The sequence below is a fragment of the Herpailurus yagouaroundi genome, unplaced genomic scaffold (assembly GCF_014898765.1).
Source record: "Herpailurus yagouaroundi ecotype Mexico unplaced genomic scaffold, PumYag 140, whole genome shotgun sequence".
NCBI classification, from domain to species: Eukaryota; Metazoa; Chordata; class Mammalia; order Carnivora; family Felidae; genus Herpailurus; species Herpailurus yagouaroundi.
The window spans coordinates 26309066-26332092 of NW_024412395.1; the positions used below are offsets into that span (position 1 = coordinate 26309066).

A 23027-nucleotide genomic window follows, 5' to 3' on the forward strand; every position below is an offset into this window, starting at 1 on the left:
AGCTCGTGAATTGGAAGTGGCTTCTTGGCTTCCCCGTCAATAAGCGGGGCCTCTTGGTGCTATGTGAATATACTCCCGCCAACAGAGGATAGCAGAGACTTAGGTTTGAAGCTCTTGCTAGAAGGAGAGAAAGAGGAAGTTCCCTCCTTGCTTACCCTCCTGCTCCTCCCCCTGCTACATTTTTAACCACACATTTTCCCCATTAAACCAGAATTGATGAAACCTGTAGAAATGTAGTAGTGTTTGAAAATTGAAAAGCACATTGAAAAATAAAAATATTGTTGACTATACAAGGCAATTTCTTCAAATCGAGTAATGATGTGTATGTGGTTAACCGTCTCTACGCAGGAAGTGGTTTTATTTTAAAGTTTTTTGTGCTCGCCCCAACCCCCCCGGCTTTTTTTTTTTTTTTCTTCAGTACTGAAATTAAGCAGCATCCAACATAGGCCTACTCTTATGACATGTGACTTTACTGTTTTCCGTTTTTGTTGAAAGAGTCATTAACAGTTGGAAGTTGATGGCAGTTTCAATAACAAGTGATCACCGAGAAAAGGTAAGCAAATTTTAACTTTACAGTGAATATGAAATTTAAACATGAAAATGTTTGGCGGTGTCCTACGCTCTGGTGTGAATATACAGATATTTCTATGAAAATGTGTTTTCACCTGTGATTAAAACATCTGTTTGTTTCCTTGGTGTAGAAAAGAATATTCTTTTTATATTTGCAACTGCCAAGTTCAAAAGTCCCTTAGAAGATATTACAATGGAATAATTTGCTAAGATTTTGTACTAAACTGTTAAAGACAGAGTAAGGTATACTTTTAGTTTGAAAGTGCTTTTAAAATTAACTACTAGAGAAAATAAGGGGCTTTGCATCTTCAACTGATCGTTTTACAAAATATGTACTATTCAGGATCCAGATAAGGAAAGAGAAAAAGGCACTTTGTTACAATAAGAAATAACCTCTGAGTTGCAGCACGGAAGTTATCCAGTATAAAGTGTTGGGTTAAAGTTAACATTAGAAGCCTTTGCAAAGTTGTAGTTTATCAAATGTGTAGTTTTTAAAATAACTATTAAAAAACAGGAAAGTTTTAAAATGCAAAACAAAGCTCTTTGTTATGACACTTGAATATTTTATATTATTTTCCTAAATTTTATTTAAGATATAGGGTGAAATGAGGGCAAGTTTCTATTTCACTAGCAAAATCCTCTGTTTAAAAAAGAACCTTTGTTGAAGGTTACTTTTGGGAAAAGGGGCAAATTAGGATATATTTTTGTTATTCATATAATTATGTAATTTTCTTTCTTTGAAGTTTTCCAAAATAATAACCTTAGAAATGAAAAGGATTTGTTAATCTTAAAGTGACAAGAACTTATCTTTTATACTAACTTCTTCCTTTTACAAAATGTCTTTGTGTTCTGTAACCTATGTACAAAAATATAAAGTGCTGCTAATCTCAGAGACAAATACCTAAAATAAATCCGAGTGTCAATTTTTGAAAGAATTTTAATAAAAGCATGAGATATGATATACTCTTCCCTAATATTATTTTTATCGTGCTGTTGAATGGGGGAAGTGATGGCCCCACAACACCTATTTTTTTGTGTGTTATTAAAAAATGGTTACGCAGTTGATAAGTGGCAACAATTCTTTTCCTTTATTATCTTTTACTGAATGACACATATAAATGTTTTTGATATGGTCAACTTAGTAGGAAATTATTAGGCATATTAGTACACTCTATTTTAAGACCTCTTCAGTTGTCAATACTGAGGCTAGTTACTTGTTGACTATTAAAAGGATCACAGAAAAATGGAGATTAGGACTTGGTGTTCAATACATCTTTTATTGTTATAGTGAAAGGAAAAAGGGAGACCCTGGTAATATATATTTGCTTTGATATTCTGATTAGCTTTTCAATTTGTTACATTTCCACACAATGGAAAGCATTATTTAAATCTGTCTTCAATATTGTGGTTCTGAACCTCTGCATCTACAAAAGCTGTGTAATTCAGATAGTTTTGGTTGATATGTTATTACTTTATTTCATTTTATTATAAAAGAACATCACATGAATAAATATATATAGTACTTACATATTAGCAAGAGTGAATCCACAGAAGTGTTTGGCACTGAAAAAATGTCCACTGCAGTTTTTTAAACCATTTCATATTTATAAAAGCCAAATTCTTTGTAAGATGATTGTTTCTTGCAGAAACGGCCAAATTAAAATATAAGTATCTTATGAAGAATTTATAAAACTAAGAACGAAATAAATGTAGCTTAGTATGGAGTTATAAAGAGCAACAAGTAGAGATGATAGACATAAACTCAGATACTCTCAGAATTATTTGTAAAAACAAGTAACGCATTATCTCTTGAATATACAAAATCTTAAATAGTCACTTAAAAATGAGGTACTATAGGTTACTATACCTTTATACATTTTAAGTGAATAAATAAACACATTTTGGTGAAATGAAACAACGCAGAGAATCTCATTTGGAGAGTAATTTCAAAACTGATTTATTAAAAGTATATCATGCTTTTCCACTTGGGGCCAGTATTCTGCAAAATTCAGAAAAGAGACTTTTTTTCTATGGTATTTCCTCCTTTTATTCCCTTTCTATGCTTTGTTTTGGAGTGGCCTGATCTGTCCCTAATTTAGGGTCTCCCAGCCTTGGTACCTAGAAGGACAGACCACACTTGGCTCCTTCCATCCCATTCCCATTGTCCTTAAAACCTACTCATCTTCTTTCTCAGCACTTAGGGCATATGATAAAGATATCATGCTCCCAGGAGAGCTTTGTTTCTTTTTACTTCTTAGGCCTCCCCTACCCTGTCTGGTATAATTTTATTTACTTTTTCTTTAATATTTTTTAATGTTTGCTTATTTTTGAAAGGGATAGAGACACAGAGGGTGAACAGAGGAGGGGCAGAGGGAGAGGGAGACACAGAATCTGAAACAGGCTCCAGACTCTGAGCTGTCAGCACAGAGCCTAATGCAGGGCTTAAACTCATGAACGATGAGATCATGACCTGATCTGAAGCCAAACGCTTAACTGACTGAGCCACTCAGGTGCCCCTGGTATAATTTTAATAAGCTCTCTCAACAGATAGGATCCAAAGAACGGCTACATGTTGAGGACTTCAGTCAAGTAAAAAGAATTATACCGTAGCAAATAGTTGGGGGGGGGGGCCAAAATATTTGGCAGAAATGTATCCATTTCTATAATGTATTCCTATGCAAATATATACCATCTTGTAGTGGCTGAAAATTAATTGTACTATGCTTTAAGATTATTTTGATATCCCCATACACTTAGAAAATATTTAACATAATCAGTTATGTGTATTTTTTAAACCATTTAATACTCTGAATTTAAAGCTTTGGGTACCAGAAACATATTTTTTTTTTGCACTGCTCAATAAATACTATATAGCTAGACTTGAAAATATACTTATAAGTATTCTACATTTCAGGTTAGAGTTGGCAAAATGCCTTTGTTTTCAAATGATAGATTTGAATTAATATTAGCTTAGGCACCAGAGATAGGCATTGATTTGTAGAACTGAAAAATCCAAGGAAAGAGAAGTCAGGCATGGTGGGATCCAGGAGCTCACACAGCATAATTAAGATTGGGTTTTATTTTCTTTATTTCTTAGTTTTTTTGTTTGCTTGTTTTTTGTTTTTCAATTTTTCCGCACTGTGCTATAAGCCCTCTCTGACAGAATCTTACAGAGTTGACAAGAAAGCTTTAGGTTTACATTTGACCTTTCAGACCCTGTTGCAGAAGATTGGCTTTCCCCTATCACCACAGTAAAGGTCTCAGATTGGGATCTGACTGGACTGAATTTTGCCACATGACCATAGTGGAGCTAATCATGGACTCTAAGACACAAACACCATAAGTGACTGGACTAGGTCACCGGCCTTCTTTTGCATTGAGGAGCCGCCTGACCCAGCAACACGTGTACTCTTAGCTGAATGGAGGGGTCTTCACACATAGAAACGAAAATGCTTTCCTCAGAAGAAAGGGTGACTCCACTACACAGCCACTTATGGTCACACTTAAAAACACTGCTTATTCGAATTCTCCACACTTCATAATCAGACAGATATACAGTATCAGTTTAAAGATAGATCCGAATGAAGTGTTTCAATTAAACTGAATTTTAAAGTATTTTTCAAGAGGTACCTCATATATGAACACCTGTCTTGAACAGGTGAACACAATGTTTTTCTTCTAAAAGTCTATAATCTAGTGGGATCATTATGTTAACAGTTATAATACAAGTGAAATGTGTCAAGTACCATAAAAAAGATGTAAAGAATGTTCTATTAGGATTCAGAAATCCAGGAAACATTTTGTATTTCTGTAATGTGCCAGGAAATTAAGTAGAGAATTTCCAGTTGTGACATCATTTGATTATGTCCTATCAGAGAAATCAGGACAGTTTGGGAGGAAAGATTTGTAATAGTTTTCAGAGAGAGGTAGGATTCAGAGTTTGAGGACAGGAAGGGAATGTGCCCGGGCACACAATGTCAGAGGAAGAGTCTAGTTTTGTTTTTGTTTTTGTCCAGTTTTGTTAGCTACAAGTATAGTAGTAGGAGGTAAGGCCAGAAAGACAGTTTGAGATCCTGATAGGGTTGGCCTGCTAAGCAGATTATGACTAAGGGTTATAAAGAACAATAGTATCATTAAGCAGGGAAATACATAAATTGAATGTCCACATTTTGCATGTAGATGGGCTGTCCAGCATCACGGTTTATTTATTTACTTTTCCCATGTATCTCCCTGTTGGTGACATACTCTTCAGGGTAGTTTACGGAAATGGTTACAGTCTGTGAAGGTAGATATTCTTGTAACATCAGGTGCTAGCTCCCCTCCCCAGGTGCCTTGAGGTTCTTATATGGGCTGTGGTTATAAAGATTGTTTTTTTTTCTTTTTCAGTTTATGACAGCATTTTTGATTTTTGTTTTGTTTGTTTTGAATTTAAGAAAAGATGATGGAGCAAGATGGTTCAAAACCAGAATAAAACCTAAATATAAAAATTTTAGAAAAAAAATCTTTATTATGTTCCCATTTCTATATACTGCTATTCACCTCTACTATAACCCAATAGGCAACCACTTTTCATAGTTATTTCTTAAAATTTTTCACAGTTTTTTTAATGCAAAAAGCCTATATGCACATATGACTATATATAATGTATGTGCATATACTCTCCTTTATTACATTAAGGGAAACATTATACATACCCTTCCACTTTGCTTTTCCTTTAGTAATATCTTAGACGTGTTTCCATAGTAAAAATAAGTAACTGTTTAAGTCTCTTTCTCTCTCTCAATATTCTCTCAGTATTTCACTCTGTGGATGTGCCATACTTAATTTATTAAGAGTCATGGGTGTCTTCAATTAGCTAAAAAAGGGATGACACATGAATGTTGAAGCGAAGGGGAAGAGAAAAGGAATGGAAATAGAGGAAACAAAGGAAATATGTATATCCAGAAACCCAACAAGTTCTCAGAGGCTAAGGCAGATGGGTGTAATCAGTAGCTCAAGTAGATAAATTAACCTGAAAAAGAAGGAAGAGCATTTTAATGAGTGTATATGCGGATGATGGGACATAAAAATGCAGTGATTAGAGGAAGTTGAGGAAATACATGCTTCATGGTTTCCATTTCCTCTGAAATTGTAGGAAAGCTCATCTGATGAGAGGGAATGTATACAGAATGCTAAAGAATAAGCAGAGTATCTTATTTTTAAAATTGGCCTTGTGATTACACACAATATTATGGTAGGTTTTAAAATTGATTTTCTCTTTTGGTGGCCTTCAGCCCACTTAGATTCAATTCCGTAAATAATTTTTAACTCTAAATATGTTGTGTCGGGCAAGGAATTATTGGGGACACAAAGAATCAATATGCTATCTAGCCAATGAAAACTTTTTAGGTAGTTTAGTGTACAAACACAAGAATTTAAGTATAGATCTATGTGTATAAATGCAATACTATAGAGATATCAAAGAACATTTTATTATCAGAGTCCCAGATGAAATTTGCCAAATCCAGTGGTCATTTACATGTCCTCATATTATTTATTTTCTGAGATACCTGAGATGCAATTGAACATTCCTTCCCTCTTGAACCTCTCTCTTCATTTGACTTCTGGTATGTTTCATTCTTTCAGGTTTTCTACACCCTCACTGGATGCTCTTTTTCTGTCTCGTTTGATAAATCTTCCTCATCATTCAGCTCTCTAAATATTGGAATGCCTTGCACTCAGTCTTCAGATTTCTACCTTTTTAGTCTTAGCTCTTGTCTTCTAAGTTTATTCCTCCTGGGTGAATTTCTTTTGGTACCATGAGTTTAAATATTATCTATATTTTAATTAGGTCTCAAAATCAAAATGTTTTTCTTAGCACTAAAACGACTAATGCAACTGGCTACTCATCATCTTAGCTTGAATGTCTCATAGAGGTTTCAAAATGAGGATGTTCAGAATTAACCTTTTAATTACTCCTTGCTTGCCCCCAACTCAACTTGCTTCTTCCCTATTTTCATCCATCTCAGTCAATGGCACCACCATTCATCTATCTGTTTGGGACAATAAACTAGAATTATTGTCAGTTATACTCTTTCCCACACATTTCCTACCCCAAACCACATTCAATTCAGCAATCAGCAGAGGCTATAAAATATTGATTTAGCTCCCATTATCTTGTTTACTTAACTTTTCTCAATAGTGGCTCTTGAAAAGTTATATATATATATTTTCACACTAATTGTTCTTTATTTTTTGTGTTTTGGTTGGTATAATGACTTTTCCCCCCAAAAAGAAAAAAAAAAAACTTCTGAAGGTATACACTACAATGTGTGACATGTAGTAATATCACAATTTTAGATAAAACCACACTCATCAATTCACTTTCTGATTTCAAGTGAGAGAAAAACCATGCAAAACATATGGAGCAATTTTGATTTGCACATTGTGAATGAACTCAAGAAGGTTGAAGAGGTAGCAACTTCTAGAATGTTCCAGTCAGGTTTTTTTCCAGCCCAAAATATGTTTTTCTGTGCTGTAATTGATTGATTATCCTCTGTGGGCAAGAAAACCTTTTTTTTTTTTTTTTTTTTTTACATTTTATGTACAATTCATTTTTTTATCAAATTGTTGCTATTACTTACATAAACCATTTTTTAAATCTATTAGTATATTTTTGTGTTTATAAATGTTGATCGTGTATCTTGGGATTTTATTTAACAGCTTTTGTTTTAGCAGGAATTAATTAGACATTAAGCAAGGGATTGATGTGTGTTGAAATATCCCAAGTTCGGTCACCTCTTACCACTTCTACCACTGTTACTACAGAATCTTCTTGACTTATCTCCCTGCTTCTACTTTTCATACCATAGTCATTTTCCAAGAAATAGCCAAAGTGGCCTTCTTAAGACTTAAATCCTATAATTTTTCCCAGTAAAAGAATTCCAAATGACTTTCTATTATATTTCAAATTAATTCAAGCTCCTTTCATCACTTGCAAGGCCCTCTCTTTCTCATTACTTTGCTTTCATTTCTCTAAATAGCATTTTGGATATGGGGAATTATTCTTTTTTCGACTTGTTTAGTGGCTGGACTCCACCTAAATAATCATTTAAGCATATTGACCTTGTCTGTTAATTTGCTACTTGATATACAGAACCTAGAACAGCTGTCGGCATATAATAACCACTCAGTGAGTATTTGATTAGTAAAAGAATAAATGATACAAAAATTGACCCTGAACTGTAGAATCAGGAAAGGCTTTCTGTTTCTTGTGAACTTCTGGGTCTGAAAAAATAGGATCAATTTAGGGGAAGAGAAGCTGAAACATATTTCAGACAAATGACACTTGATGGGTATGTTTTGAGTAACCTTGCAGTGGTGAAAGTTTGTATTGAAATCCTGGATTCATTATATACTGTAGTGCCTTTTTGAAACTTAGAAGAAATAACTCACCATTTGAAAACATACTTCCATAAACCGATGGAAAGCACCAATCACTTCTAAGCATTTAAATTTTAAGCTATTTTAATAAAACTATGGTATTACAATTGAATAATTTTATGTCGATTTAAACTCATTTCTTAAAAACTTAGAGAACTTTTTGTTCTTGTCTTTACTGATGTATGACCAAACTTAGGGTCAAGCAAGGTATCTGTTGAAAAGAGCTCTGAAAGGTAGAATGCTCAGGAAATTGGATGCTGAGTCAAGGGGAAATTTTGTTTCTGCTAATTTATTTTCTGCATTAGTTAATTTTGTACTAGAATTTAAAAGGCTAGAATCTGAGCTATGGAACACTTATTCATCTTTCTTCTAAAGGCACTAGGAAGCCAAATAACGTGAGTCTCCATATAATATCTATTCATACCAGGATGCTTGTCTTAAGAGATGTGGGAGATAGGAGGGAAAATGAGTGTTGATTACGCCAGTAGTGTCTCCAACACTGCATTAGGTACTCTGCTATTGCAAAATACAGACAATATTCTCTCATTCTTAAGATGCTTTCAATAACATGTGACATTCATCAATGTAAAAATTAGAGTGGGATTGTTAATAGGAATCATGACTATGATTACAATATTATGTATAATGCATATTATGTATCAGGTGTTGTACATATCTAATAGCATTTGATGTCCACAAAAATAATGTAAAGTTGGCATTCCCATTTTAAAGATAAGAAAGTTAAGGGTAAGTGCCCGAATTTATAGAGCTATTTGGTAGAATGTGTTGTGATTTATAGGCACATCTGGGTTAAATCCATGACTAGGCAAAATCCCTGTTATTTTTACTATGCCATGCTGTGATTTCTAAGCCTAGTAAGTGTCAATAGTTAATGCTGGGCTTCATTCAGGAGGCCCTAAAGTCTAAAAGGGTCTGAAAGGACCCCGCTTTGTTTGCTGTCTAGAACAATGCCATCTGTGGAAAACCTGTTTCTTGTTGGCTGCATACATAGCCTTCTGTAGAGATGTTATACAACATTTAAGGAAGAAAACATTTTCTGCCTTAGTTTCTGTCATACTACAGGTGCCTTTTTTAGTTCTCTTTTTCCTTCTCCTATAGACCCTATGTTTCCCCTCAGCCTGTAAATCCCCCAAATTCTTTCCTAGACCATGCTGGCAGTTATGATAGCAACTAGCCACAAATGGTTATTCAGTATTTGAAAGGTACCTTGTCTAAATTGAATGAAAAATAACCAGATTTTGAGGACTTAGTACAAATAAAAAGATGTAAGGTATCTTGTTAATATTTTTACATTGATTACTATACTGAAATTATAAAATTTTAACATGTCAAGTTAAATAAAATATATTATTAAAATTAATTTCACCCACTTCAGGGGCACCTGGGTGGCTCAATCGGTTAAGCAGCCGACTTCGGCTCAGGTCATGATCTCGTGGTCCGTGAGTTCGAGCCCCGCGTCGGGCTCTGTGCTGACAGCTCAGAGCCTGGAGCCTGTTTCAGATTCTGTGTCTCCCTCTCTCTCATCCTCCCCCGTTCATGCTCTGTGTCTCTCTGTCTCAAAAATAAATAAACGTTAAAAAAAATTAAAAAAATAACATTAATTTCACCCACTTCATTTGTTTCATCTAATGTGGTTGCCAGAACATTTAAATTTTTTCTAGTTACCTAGCTGGAAAACAAACAAATACATGAATAAATAAAATCCCTCAGATATGGCCCTTAAATTTCTATCTTTGCCCTTAGCCTTTCTCCCAATACTACTTCTCATTTTCTTTTTTTCTGTTTTTTAAAGAGGCTCCACACCCAGCGTGGAGTCCAATGTGGAACTTGAACTCACAACCCTGAGATCAAGATGTCAGTTGAGATCAAGAGTTGGATGCTTAACTGACTGAGCCACTCAGGAACTCCCCATTTTTTTTATGTTCCTCATTTTTGATTATTACTTGATGCTACCCCACGAAGCCCCAACAGTAGTTGAAACTGAGTATGTCCCAAGTTAAGCCTATAATATGCCCACAGAATCCTTCTCTTTCTCCTGCTAACTTCAGTCGAGATGTCTTTATTCCTGAAACCATCTGAACAAATCAGCTTGGAATCTCTATGAACTCCTGTATACTGCTTATTCCATGCATCTAATCAGTTGCCATGTTTTAGGGGCAACCATTTCCTTCTCTCCATTTCATTTATTGTCATAGTTACTAATTTGGCCATCCACTAAATCTTGTCTAGACTATGGCCAAAGGGGTCTTACTTGCTTTTCATACTACGGTTTTCTTACTCCTTTACTTTGCCTATTTCAGATTCACTTTGTGTCTTCAGGGTGATGGTTGAGTTCCAGTTAAGTAACACAAGTAAAAGTATCTATTATCCATTTATATTCTATTTAAAGTTTTAAAAGTGGTTTTACATACATTATTTTATGTGATCATTCAGTAAGCATTCTATGAGAAGCTTCTGCTTTTGAAGTTTTTCAGGACATGTTAAGAACATAGTTTTCCTAAGTGTCTTCTGAATTATTAGCCTGTTCTATTAATATTTTATACTGTAAGGAATTAAAAAAAAAGTTCTGGAACAACATTTGGTTAACTGATTGGATGTAGAGAAGGGAACGAATACCCCTAAAATGTGGAAGTTGGTGCCTGTCTGAAATCTCTGGGCTCCACCACTTGCTAGATATTATATATAGTATTTGTGCAAGTTACTTTATCTCTTGAATCCTGAGTTCTCTCACCTACAAAGTGGGGAGTTTCCTCACAAGATGAAAAAGAAAATGATGTACATAAAGAACTTTGCCTAGTTTGTGGCACATAGTAATTGCGTTAAAAAGGTTAAATGTAGTGTGAATTGTAGCAGTAGTAGTAACTTTTATCAGGTTGTCTAGACTCAAATGATGACCATATTTTTTCCTTCATTATGATATAAAAATCATGGTGGGATAGTTTTGGTTTATTTCAATTCTAAGTATTATAATAAGATTATGAAACTCATCAAGAGAAATTTCTTGCTATTAGTTTCATTTCCTCAATACAGTTGTGTGGGGGAATATAGTATAGCCATGTGGGGCAGAAGAAAGGAGGCTCTTTTCTTATTTATTTACCAATTTTGGTTAATATGAACATTTTCCTTCAAGCAGCTCAAGATGTGTCCTTACCAAAAATAACCTTCACTTTTTTTGAAGAATTAATGTCCATCACAGAAAGCAATTTAAAAAGTAGTAGGCAACCATTGACTCTTGGACTTCAAGTTAAATTGAAGCAAAGAAAAGCTATGGAGACAAGGAGAGAGAAAAAAAGTACAATTCTCCTCACCAACTTTTATATCTAATTCTTTCCTGGGGTGATTAGGTGGTGACATAAATGGTTCATAAAACAGGTATGCTGGGGTCCTAGCAAAATGATTCCAGAAAGAAAAAATAAGAAAGAAATTTGGTAGGTCCAGAGTGTAGGTTGCTGATCCAGTTAGAGAAACATTTAGAGTTTTATTTTGTTTTTTTCCCCTGGGAAAATCTGCTCAGGATTCTGTGTATGGAGGTTGAGTGAATATATCGATTTCAATCCTAATTTTGAGAGCAGTCAGTGTTAGGGCATCAGATTAATGAGACCAGGTGTGGCGGTAGGAGGTGACTGACCCAAGTTTCAGCTGGTGGTGCTGTCCTTGAAGAACTGGCTGTATGCTACAGGACAGAGGACTTTACGTTAGAAGTCTGTCTCTAAGAAAGGGGATTAGCAAGTGGGCCATAGTTTCAGGGTGAGAAATCAGCTCGGAAGGAAGACTAGAGAATGGTCAGCATGGCAGATTGGTATAGGGAGTATGATTTGAGGCTGAGAAGGTGAGGAAGGTGAGACAACAGTGATTGCTCTGACTTCCTCTGACTGTGATGCATTGTATCCCAGGTACTCATGGCATCTTTTGATGTGGAGAACTAGGAAAGAAAAATAAGAATTCAATGACATGGGGCACCTGGGTGGCTCAGTAAATTAAGTATTCTACTTGAGCTCAGGTCATGATCTGGAAGTTTGTGAGTTTGAGCTCCACATCGGGGTGTGTGCTGTCAGCACAGAAGTGGTCAGAAGAGATATACAACTCAAATAGAGAACAGAAAACAATAGAAGTCAGGATATAATTATCTGCCAAAATATAATGCGAACAATAAAGGAGGTCAGAGCAGAGAGAGGGGGAAAGGGGAACTCGCTTAGCAATAGCAATGAGTGCAACACAGTATCTGACTTTTGGTAATTTGAGATCATGCAGAGAAAGTTACACAAATAAAATAATCTTAATCTCTGATGAATCTCTTTCTAAACCAGTGGTATAGACTCAATCTCTTGGTTTTGTTCTCCATTTTCTAATCCTACCAGCTTGGGTTTAAAAATCATAAAATATAGGAAATGATGTTGATTTCACATGCAGCAGAAACTGCTCTATCCATACATCAGAGGAGCAATCCTAATAGAGGTGACTGGCACCATGGGTCATAGTCACAAATGCCATCAGGCCGGTCAGTATTTTGATGCAAATAAAGTGGAAAGGGAGAGAGCCTCTGGATTAGAAAGAACTTGCCCTGTTTCCAGGATGTGGAAGCTGGACGCCCCCAGCTGACAGTTACCATCCATCCTTAACCACTTGCCCATATCTTCTGATTTTTCAAGGGAAGACACACAGATCTGCACCTTTTTTTTTTTTTTTGAATAAAAATCCTCACTTTTCAATCGCAAACTGATTCAAAACATTCTAAAACAATGTTCAGGCCCAACAACATATGTCTGTGGGTTGAATTTGGTTGGCAGTCTGCCGATTTTCCACCTCTTCTTGAATTTATAGCTGCTCCTAAGAAAGCAGGAGCAGAATGTCATGATTAGAAACAACTGGAGTCCTCCATATACAAAATAAATCCTAAGAGGGGTACCTGGGTGGCTCAGTCAGTTGAGCGTCCGACTTCAGCTCGGGTCATGATCTCGCGGTCTGTGAGTTCCAACCTCACGTTGGGCTCTGGACTGACAGCTCAGAGCCTGGAGCCTCAGATTCTGTGTCTCCTCTCTCTCTGCCCCTCCCCCGCTCATGTTCTCTCTCTCTGTCAAAAATAAATAACATTAAAAAAATTCAAAATAAATCCTAATAAAGGCTTAGAGACTCAGTAGCACATTCAATTATTCTATGAAAAAGCATCCATTTTTGTATAGATTTTTTCACTGACGTCTTTGTTTTGTTTGTCTAACTTTCCAGGAGTGGGTCCGTTTTCCTAACCTGAAAAACTGACCTTGTTCTGTTGCTCATGTTCCTCAAAACATTTTTTAACTATTAAAAGATGTCCCCAAAAGGTTAACTTTTCTTAGTAATAGCAAATATAGTCATCCTTAATTTGCATGGTATTTTCAAAGTCACGTGAACAGCACATGGCCAGCACACGTACACTTGTATGGATGCATTGTTGTAGGGGAGATAAAAGATTTGTATACCTTGGGTGGTGATAATAGTAACAAAAATTTAAACACATGCACGTACACGCATGTGAAATCCACGTTGTACTAGAGGGGAAATGTAGCATCGGTGTGGTTGTATAACCCATTTCATCATACATACTGTCTATTAATAGATCAGCATCACGAAGTCTCAGAAATAGTTATGACAAAAATTAGTGTTCAATGTGTTTTAAGTAAAATAGATAATCCTGATAGCCATTTTCAAACTTTAGATGTTTTATGCAGTCCCTTTTGACTTCAATGCAGCCAAGCCAAAATTCTATAAGTTTCTTTGTGAGGAGCCCAAATTAAGATAGAAATTTGACTCTACTACTTGGAATTATAGTAGCACTCAGTTAACTGGAGCCTAATCACATAGACAGTGTATCTAACCATCTCCCCTACCTCCCACCTCCTAGAGTGAGGCCTCTGAATTCTACTTTGAGGAAAGAAAAGCAAAGCACAAGTTTTGCTTAAATGTGGGATCTATCCCTCAAAAAACTCCTAGATGGAGGTCCTGCTAATGCAGCTGAAGCTTTTCAAGACATTAAGGCATCAAAACCTCCTTTTAGTTAATCAGCCTAGAAAGAAAAAGATATACCACATACTTGGCATATTGAAGGATATTCAAAGGCAAGAATTGAAAAACTCGGTCAAAAACTTTCAATTTAAAATAATGTGAACTAGTAAATATTTTTTGCCATTTTGATATTTTTGGCTTCATGAAAGGAAGCCTCACTGCTCCCAAATTTCAGATTAAATTTGAGTGAAAACACCAATATTTTGTGGAATTTGGTTGTTCTCACACCAAACATCCTTTGATGTCTAAGAAGCAAGAGAATTGTTTTCCAAGTGTTTACATTGATGTTGTTTTACTCCCACTTACCAAGTTCATGATATAAACATTAAAAAAAAAAAGTGTTCATGCTGAAACACTCACAATAGACCCAGATTGCTTGGAGTATGATCCTGTTGAGTTTTTCCTTTATGTAAAAGAATTCATTTCGCAGTACCTACCTACTTAGCTACTTAGTCACTTCTCTTCTCATTTTTCCCAACTATGATTGATACCACTTCCCCGACGACTAACATATTTCAAAGTGAAATGTAATCCCAGAAAGTGTTTAGAACAACAATGTTAACAAATATGAACTGAGCAGCAGTGGGATTTAAAGATAGAAGGATACTATAGCAATTAATAATCATTTTAGAACAATGCAGATTTAAAATAAAGAAGAACTTTATGTAAGACTTGTTTCTCATCAACGTTCAGTGTGCATCTTAATCAGCAGGGGCGAAGCCTCAATGTGTAGTTTCCCAGGCTCCTCTTCAGTCTTGCTGAATGGGACTCTTCAGAATGTGCAGTGAAATATGTGTGTTTATGACACTTCTATACTGACTGGAGAATCATTGCTCTATAGCTTTTCTACCCCTCACTACTAAAGCCATTTGTTCCTTTTCAACTGAGGTTATTTCTGACCTTAACTCCTAGAAGCAATCGTAGCTTAATGCACGTAATCTTTAGCTAATTCCAGTGGAATGGAGTTCTGTGAGTTCAATATTAAATTATAACAAGTGATTATGGCTTTGGTTTGTACTTGTGATGCATACATCAGGTGCGTTTCCCCTTATTTACAAGTCCCGGTCCTTCAGCAAGTCATACCTTCCTCATTAGGCGTTTGCTTTGTCCTCAACCACAACTTCTGCTGGTAACATGGTCATTCATTGCCTCATTCCTTTGCTAAGATTGAGGTCTCTCTACTGCCAGTGTCCCTTCTGGATAATTGAGTTGGGTGTGAAAAAATACCCAGTAATTGGAACTCTGACACTTAGTAACAAACCTCCTAATCCATAATTGTCTACAAATGTGAACTTCTGTGTATTGCCCTGCTCAGATTATGAATGGTTGTTTTTTCCCACCTGTTTGGTAAATCTTTCTATTCAACTTAGATCCCTAGGTGCCAATGTTTCCTGATGTATGTAAAAATTGGACACAGCTGCATCTCTCGTGAACATTTGTGGTTTGGAGAGCTCTCCAATACCCGTTTACTTCAGATGAAGAGCCAGATCCTGGTCTTTTCTCACCTCAATAAATCATGAGAGATGACCGGTCCTTCTAATTAAAAGATTTATATATATACGTATATAATATCTATTATTATATCTTATAACCTTAATATATATCTTATAATCTTAATATATATAATCTTATATAGATCTTAATATATCATTTTATATATATATATATATATATAATCTTTACAGAAAGATACCCCTATCTCACATTAAACACAGAAATTATTTTCAGAAGGATCACAGCTCTAAAAATAAAAGTTGGAACAATATATATTTAAAAAAAATTTTAATGTTTATTTTTGAGAGACAGAGACATGGCATGAGTGGGGGAGGGACAGAGAGAGAGGGAGACACAGAATCCAAAGCAGGCTCCAGGCTCTGAGCTGTCAGCACAGAGCCCGACGCGGGGCTCAAACTCATGAGCTGTGAGATCATGACCTGAGCTGAAGTCAGGATGCTCAACTGACTGAGCCACCTGGGCGCCCTGGAACAATATATATTTTTAGAAGATAATACAGTAATAGTCTTTGTGGCCTTGGTCAAGTAAGGATTTCTGAAGAGAACAAAAAAATCACTAATCATAAAAGGAAATAAATGATAAATTGGATAATACTAAAATTAAGAATATCTATTAATGAAAAAAATTATACTAAAAGAATAAAAAGTAACCCATAGGTGGGAAAAGATCATTATTGAAACATATGTATTGAAAAATGGCTTGTATCCAGAATACACAAATAACTCCTCCAAATCAGTAAGAAAAGGACAAAGAACCTAACGGAAGTTTTTCATAAGCACTTTACCGAAGAATATTATGTAGCAATCAGCCACATAAATAGACATTTGAGTGAAATAATCTCAGCAACAAAAAGTGCATACTCCAGGTTTTCCATTTGTATTAATTTAAAAAATAGGCAAAACTAAGACAGAATAATGATTATTTTTGGTGGAGTAGACAGATAGTGACTGCTTCAGGGGTTTCTGGAGTGCTGATACTGTCAAGAGTGTGGTGTGGTTACATGAACGTGTTCAGTTTGTGGCAATTCATTGTACTTTATATACAAACATGGGCATACACACAAACTACACAAAATGCATTTTATGCACATATAATTGAGTGGAAAACTAATGTTTAAGTGCATTAAAGGAAATATACTGAAATATTTTAATAGTGTTGTCATTGTCACAACAATGTCGCATTTCCAGACACGTCCCCTTGGCACTGAAATCCAATCCAATCAGTTCAGAGTTTGAAGACATGAGCATTAGGGAAAGACTAATCGGATACAATAACAAATTTGCTAAATAAAACAAATGTCAGCCATATTTGACTACTGTCAATTACTGACTCCTGCTAATTACTGTCAAACACTAATTATGCAATATGCAGCTTCCCCATATTTTAACCTGGGCAGGCCAAGATAGAGATAGAGGGATCCTGGTGTACTGCAATCAATGTGTGATTAGATTTATTCGGCTTGATAAAAGGGCTTTGCAACTAAGTCACATCCATTAGGAAGCAAATGCTACGGAACATGAAATCCCAGGAAACAAGCAACCACAGGTTGAAATGTATTTTTTGCACTTGATACTCTTCCAACAAATATCAGAGAACTGGTCCTGTCCCAGAGAGTGTCTGCTTGTTTTGTCAGTGTTTCCTAATACTGTGGCTGCTGATGCTTTCTCCTTAAGTGACATTTCATCATCCAGTGCCCTAAGATAGTCACCCTGTTTTCCCTTAATTGATACTTGTATGCAAGAGGTGGAAAATGGCTCAGCATTTCTTGCTAGATTAGGTCAAAGCTGACAGAGGAAACAGAGGGAAGATTGCATTACTTATGCCCCTTATGGTTCTCCTGTGTATCTAAGGAGATTGTCATTTCATAAAATTTCTTATGCTGGCTAAACATAATTACAATAGCACAGGCATTTTGTTCCTATTAGCATGTCAATTTTTTTTACTACTTACCTGATCACCGGAGGAAAATCCAAAAGCAGTTCTTCTGATCTTAACTTTATTTTTCTTCTATGTCCTTAGTAAGATATAATTGTACCTTTTGATCTCTCTTCCTTAAGTGCTTCATTTTGCCCTTCCGGTGAAGTCTTTAACTCTTTTCTCTTCATTCATTTAGTGAACGAAGCATTACAATGTACCTGGAAGTTCAAAGTAAGTTTCCTAAAGTTCTGGAGTATTTTTTTCCCAGATCACTTATCAGGTGCTCTTATCATACGATCAGTGTTTACAAATAGATGCTATGATATTATTCTGATTTGAAGTTAATTAAGAAGCATCTTGAGAGAATGTTACCGTTCTTCTGTGGCTGGAGATCTATTCTTCTGGGAGCCTTTTTACCAAATCTTTGGGGAGGGGATTATGTCTTAAACAGATCATCAAAGTTTCCCAGGATCTATAAGACAAAACCCCAATGCTTTACTGGAAATGGCAAGATTCTCCCCATTCACTCCTAATCATTTAACTTTCTCACCTCCCATACTTTACTGTTTGTTGTGGATGTTCACTCCTGTTCTCCTTAAATCTTGTGATCTCAGCCTGTGCTGCCCTTGACATTCCTTCTCTGCCTGTTGGGTCTTATTTTTATACAACATCAAGGTCAAATGTCACCTTCGCCTTGAGATTGTCCTCAGTCCCATCCTCCATTGCACTCTTACCAGACTCCATGGTAGGCAAGCATGCTTACGTCTGCCCCCAGGTTCTCAACAATTTTTGTAGAAACTGTGGGACCTAGTAAGTTTATTTTTCAGGGCAAAAGCTCAAGGAGTACTTGAAATGTAAAATGAGATGCTTTGCTCCCAATAAGATGGGGACTAAAAGGTGAAGGTCCCCAGGGGATGAGAGATGGCAACCAAGATACCACAATCTAAAAAAAGATTGAGGTTGCCTGTCACACAATTTTGTCTTGGACTTATTCTACTTAAAAACTATATTTTACTTGTCATTTTCACCATTTAGAATGCCCACGGGTAATGACAATAACTGTATTACAATTTATCCATGCAGATGACTTGCCAGACTTTGTCAGTAAATGCAGCATATCACCCTGATTCCCTGATTAGGTTAAGTTAAGTAAATGCAAAGCCTTATTATCACATTTCCTATATATAACACCTGCCCAGTCAAAGACAATGTTACCCGATGGGGTGGCTATGGTCAAATTCCTTTACTATGATGTTCTTTTCTCATTATATTTGACATTTTTGAAACTGAGTTTTATTGCACTCTCTCCGCTTATGGAAGTGGTCTGGGGAAATTAGACTTAATAGAGATGTAGAAGCCACAGGGAAAAAAGAAAAGGAAAGTGAACTGGAAGGAAACTGAAATTAAAATGTTATTTTAGTAAATGGCTGCAGTGGTGGAGACGACAAACAATTGCAATGCAAGTTAATTACTGACCTGTCAGGAAAGTGTAGCACGAAGGTTGTGCCACACATTACTGGGGCTGCCATAGCCACAAGTCATTTCCACAGGGGAACAAACAGACCGTGCGCTACCACAGATCAACATAAGATCTTTCCAGGGGATAGAAATGAATTTCTCAGAGCAGTAACATTTGTCTGTGGAGTTTCTTTGAGCTCCTTAGCCCACACATTCTGGGAAAGGAATGGAGTCATATTGCCATAGAGGATTCCTGTTTGGGGGACCGTAGCTCTTGGTGGCTGGGGTGACCAGACAGCTCACTTGCCACGCACTGAAAAACCTAGGCTGACACCCATGGAATGGGGATTCCCTGGGGACTCTCAGGGCTTGCCTCTGAGACAGGTCTCCTCACAATATCTTCTGTGGTGTCTCTGCCAGGGAAGAGAGTCCTTCTCTGTGGAGAATGACTTTAAGAACCTAAAGAAATTTGGAACTCGATGGAGACTTCCTCTATTGTCAAAACAAATAACCCTGCTAAGTTCTAAGACATCATTAAACATGGTCATTTAATTATGAGAAAGAAAAAAAAGAGTTATTCTGAAATGAAAATATGGTATTCTTCTTATTTTTAAAATTCATATTATTCTCCAAGTATTGGCCTCAGAAGGTATGAAAAGCATTGCTTTTTTTTTTTCCTGTCCCAACTTGTCATGCAATAGTCATAGTTCAGCGGACCTTAGAAACATTGGCCAGAGGGAGTTATACATTTTTTTAAAGTAAGGAATAGACTTTATCAAAGGCATTTTCCAACTGGTAATGTTTTGCTAGGCTATGTACGCAGGCATTGACTAGTTTCTACATGTGTTTTCCACTTATATATTCAGTAAACATTAAATCTCTATTGTTTTGTAAGGAAGCACAGGAACATTTATAAACATTTAAATTGAAAGATGTATATGATATATACCTAACATGGCTGTACTATGATCATATTACCTCTCTGATCTCAGACTTCCTTTGGAAATCTTGTTACCTTATTTTTCCACACATGGTTTCCAGTTGACTTGGGGGTCTGTGACTAAAGCAACGATGTTTGGAGATGCAGGACATGAGTTCTGTCCTGGGTCTACTTTGAAACAAGCTGTGGCACCGTGGGGAAGACATTCAGTACACCTGAACTTCAATTTTCTCTGCTCTGCAGCACAGAGATGATATCATAGTGCCTACTCATTTTCTCCTAGCTCAAAAAAAGTCTTAATACACTTTTATTTTTAATGCTGCTGATGGGAAAGAGATGTCAAAAACACACTTTCTAACTCAAAAGGGCAAGCTGCTGAGCCTTAGTGTAATTAACAGAGTGCAACAAATAATTGACAGAGCAGCTATGAAATTTATGATTAGATGAATTATCACATTCACTCCTATCTGGGTATTTGCAGTGTGAGTGGGAGAATCTGGCCCAGAATACCACTGAACCTAGTCTGTTGAGAAGAGCCAGTTTGTGTGGCTCTTACAAAGTGCATTCTCATCACAGTTTCCTGTTTTTAAAGCAATATTGAAAGTGGAACTAATGCAATATCACAAACCTTTCTTGCTCTTCACTTGGCACATACAAAATCAGGAAGTCTAGAGAAATTGTGAAGCCAGTCTTAAGTGATTCACATTTCAATTTCTAACTCAGGGATAGGATATTTATTTGGAGAGTTTTATGAAATCAATGGATATTTTAGACACATGCAAAATGAACTAATTCTTCAATATTTTCATTAGTCATCTGCAGCCTCATGTAAGAATATAAATGCATAAGCCAAGAGTGTTCTCTCTAACAAATTTTGATAATAATGATGATTATAATAATCATAATGAGTAGATGATATGTTATAAGAAGAACAAGTGGAATACTGAATAAGCCTCTAGATCACATGAATCTTAATATGACTTATAGTTAACAAAATTTTTGATGCCACTAAGTTGACTGTAAGTCAGCATGGACAAATATTGTTGATTTTACAATCTACTCTATAAAATATAGGAAGTTGGGGGTCAATGAGGGAAGAAAACGAGGGTGGAACAAAAGAATAATTTCAACTCCTTGTGAGTGTTCCTGGAATAATACAGGAAGACTCACAAATTGGAGGTCTTCCTTGCCTTTCTGAGTAGTACATCATGAAATTGATATGTATGTTCCTGGAAACATACATATCATACACTCTCTGATTCTGGGAGCCATGTCATACTAGACCCTGGGTTGTGAGGGTTTCATTTGACATTAGGTTGGGCCGGTTTCAGGATGGAGTTTGTTCACTAGGAACTTGTTTCATAAACACTCAAAAATAAGAACACCATGGCAGGGCCATCACATCACATAACTCCAGCAGACCCTATTTGCCAGAATGCAATGCTAGTATCTTGTCCCAAGCCACAAATACTACCTCCCCCTAAATTCACTTAAGATCTTACGTGGAGTAGACTGGTCAAGGCTATTCTACTGCAAGATATTTCTCCCACATAGCTAGAAGAGTTTCCAGTTTGAGATTCAGACAAATGCTTCCCTGAGGTTAAGGGGAAGTCTGATCATCCTTTTATAGCATTATGTTAATTGGTTTAATTCTTTCCCTCCCATCTATGTCTTAGTGATTGACTGAAAGGACGAATGTTCACAGGAGATAGGTAAGGAAAAATAGATGGTGCAATTCCAGAACTGTTGACTCTGTGGTTGAGATGTGCCTAAGTAGGTGCCTCAGTGGGGGGCTTGGCGCCTAAACTACGAAAAGGATAATAGGATGTCTGGTAAGGGAACAGAAGAGTATTCGGATGTAGGCAAGGAGAAGATGAGAAGTTGGAAGGGGGTAAAGAAAAAGGGCTATGAAGTGAAATTCAAATACAACTTGAAAAATTTGGCTTAGAACAGCCTTATCCTCTTGTTAGGAGGGTCCTAACAGGATCAATGAAAATAAGTCATCTCTGACTTATTTTGTGCAACAGTGACAAGTGTCACAGCCATTAGCACAGCTGTCATTTCAGTCTATCAGATTTCCTTCCTCCTCTGTCCTCTCTCCTTCCTCTTGTACACCCCTGGGCCCTATGGGGGGTGGGGGTGGCGGTCCTGCTTACCTCTGCCTTGCACTCAATTAATCTATACAATACATTTATGTATTATGCCAAGGAAAGCCCTCTTCCTTCATCACTCCCTCAGAGTGTCTTGAATACCAGCCCCTCGCTGCACCTGCTGGGTTAGAAGGGAGGGACTCTCAATCCTTCAGCCCCATGAGAGGCTAGCAAGATGACAGACTTAAGCACACTGAAGTTAACTGCCATTTTCTTCATGAAATCTATCATTTCCCTTTTCTTTGAACTTCTTTGGTAACTATGATTTTGCTTCATGGAATATTTCAATATTTACCTTATAACCTCACAGCTGTTTGCATACTTTTGCAGTTCTGAGTCCTTTGCCTGCAAGGCCTAACCTGCCCTGACTTAGCACCAGCACCAACTAGTCTCCTTTTGCAGACTTCCTCTCTCTCCACCTCCAAGTTCCACCCTGAGTTTGATGCCATTGCTCCTCTCCCAAACTGGGCACCACTCAATTCTTGTCATTTAATTATTGATTTGTTTCTCTATCACCTTCACCAATCTGTAAGGCCCTTGATGTTTAGTGCATACATACATGCATACATACAGAGAATCTCCAGACTCTGATATAGTGCATGCCACTTGGGAGACTTTCCATAAATGTAAACGGATCATTTATTTTCTTCTGGTGGAAATCTTTAAGAGGAGGTTTTTGTGTCATTTTGTGTATTCTTCTCAGAGCGATGTAGTGTTCTGCAAAGTTAGAAACTATCAAATATTTGCAAATATGAGAACAGTTATGAAATAGTATCAAATGAATGCCATTGTAGAACACAAAATACTGGGGAAGCTGAATAAAGAGAAAAACTAGGGTGCCTTTGGTATCAACAAATTTTGTTGATGTGAGGCTGGGGTCAGATGGGAAAGGAGGTGTTAGCTAGAGGAGAGAAAGTGTGAAGAGAGAGAAATCACCTTAATACTATGGTAGAAGAGTTGTCAGCCCAATAGAAATGCCTGAAGAAGGAAGATTC

General features: G+C 36.5%; 1 protein-coding gene across 4 annotated transcripts in view; it reads left to right on the forward strand.

Annotated features, from left to right (window-relative positions):
• Window positions 1-218: 218 nt before the first annotated feature.
• Window positions 219-23027, forward strand: part of ARHGAP15 (Rho GTPase activating protein 15) — a 619122-nt gene continuing 596313 nt past the window's right edge. For 3 of the 4 annotated variants that reach the window (XM_040474977.1, XM_040474975.1, XM_040474976.1), the window contains exon 1: window positions 219-553. The gene's annotated coding sequence lies outside the window, so the exon portion shown is untranslated. The remainder of the gene's footprint in view (window positions 554-23027) is intronic. The other variant, XM_040474974.1, reaches the window with a different exon arrangement.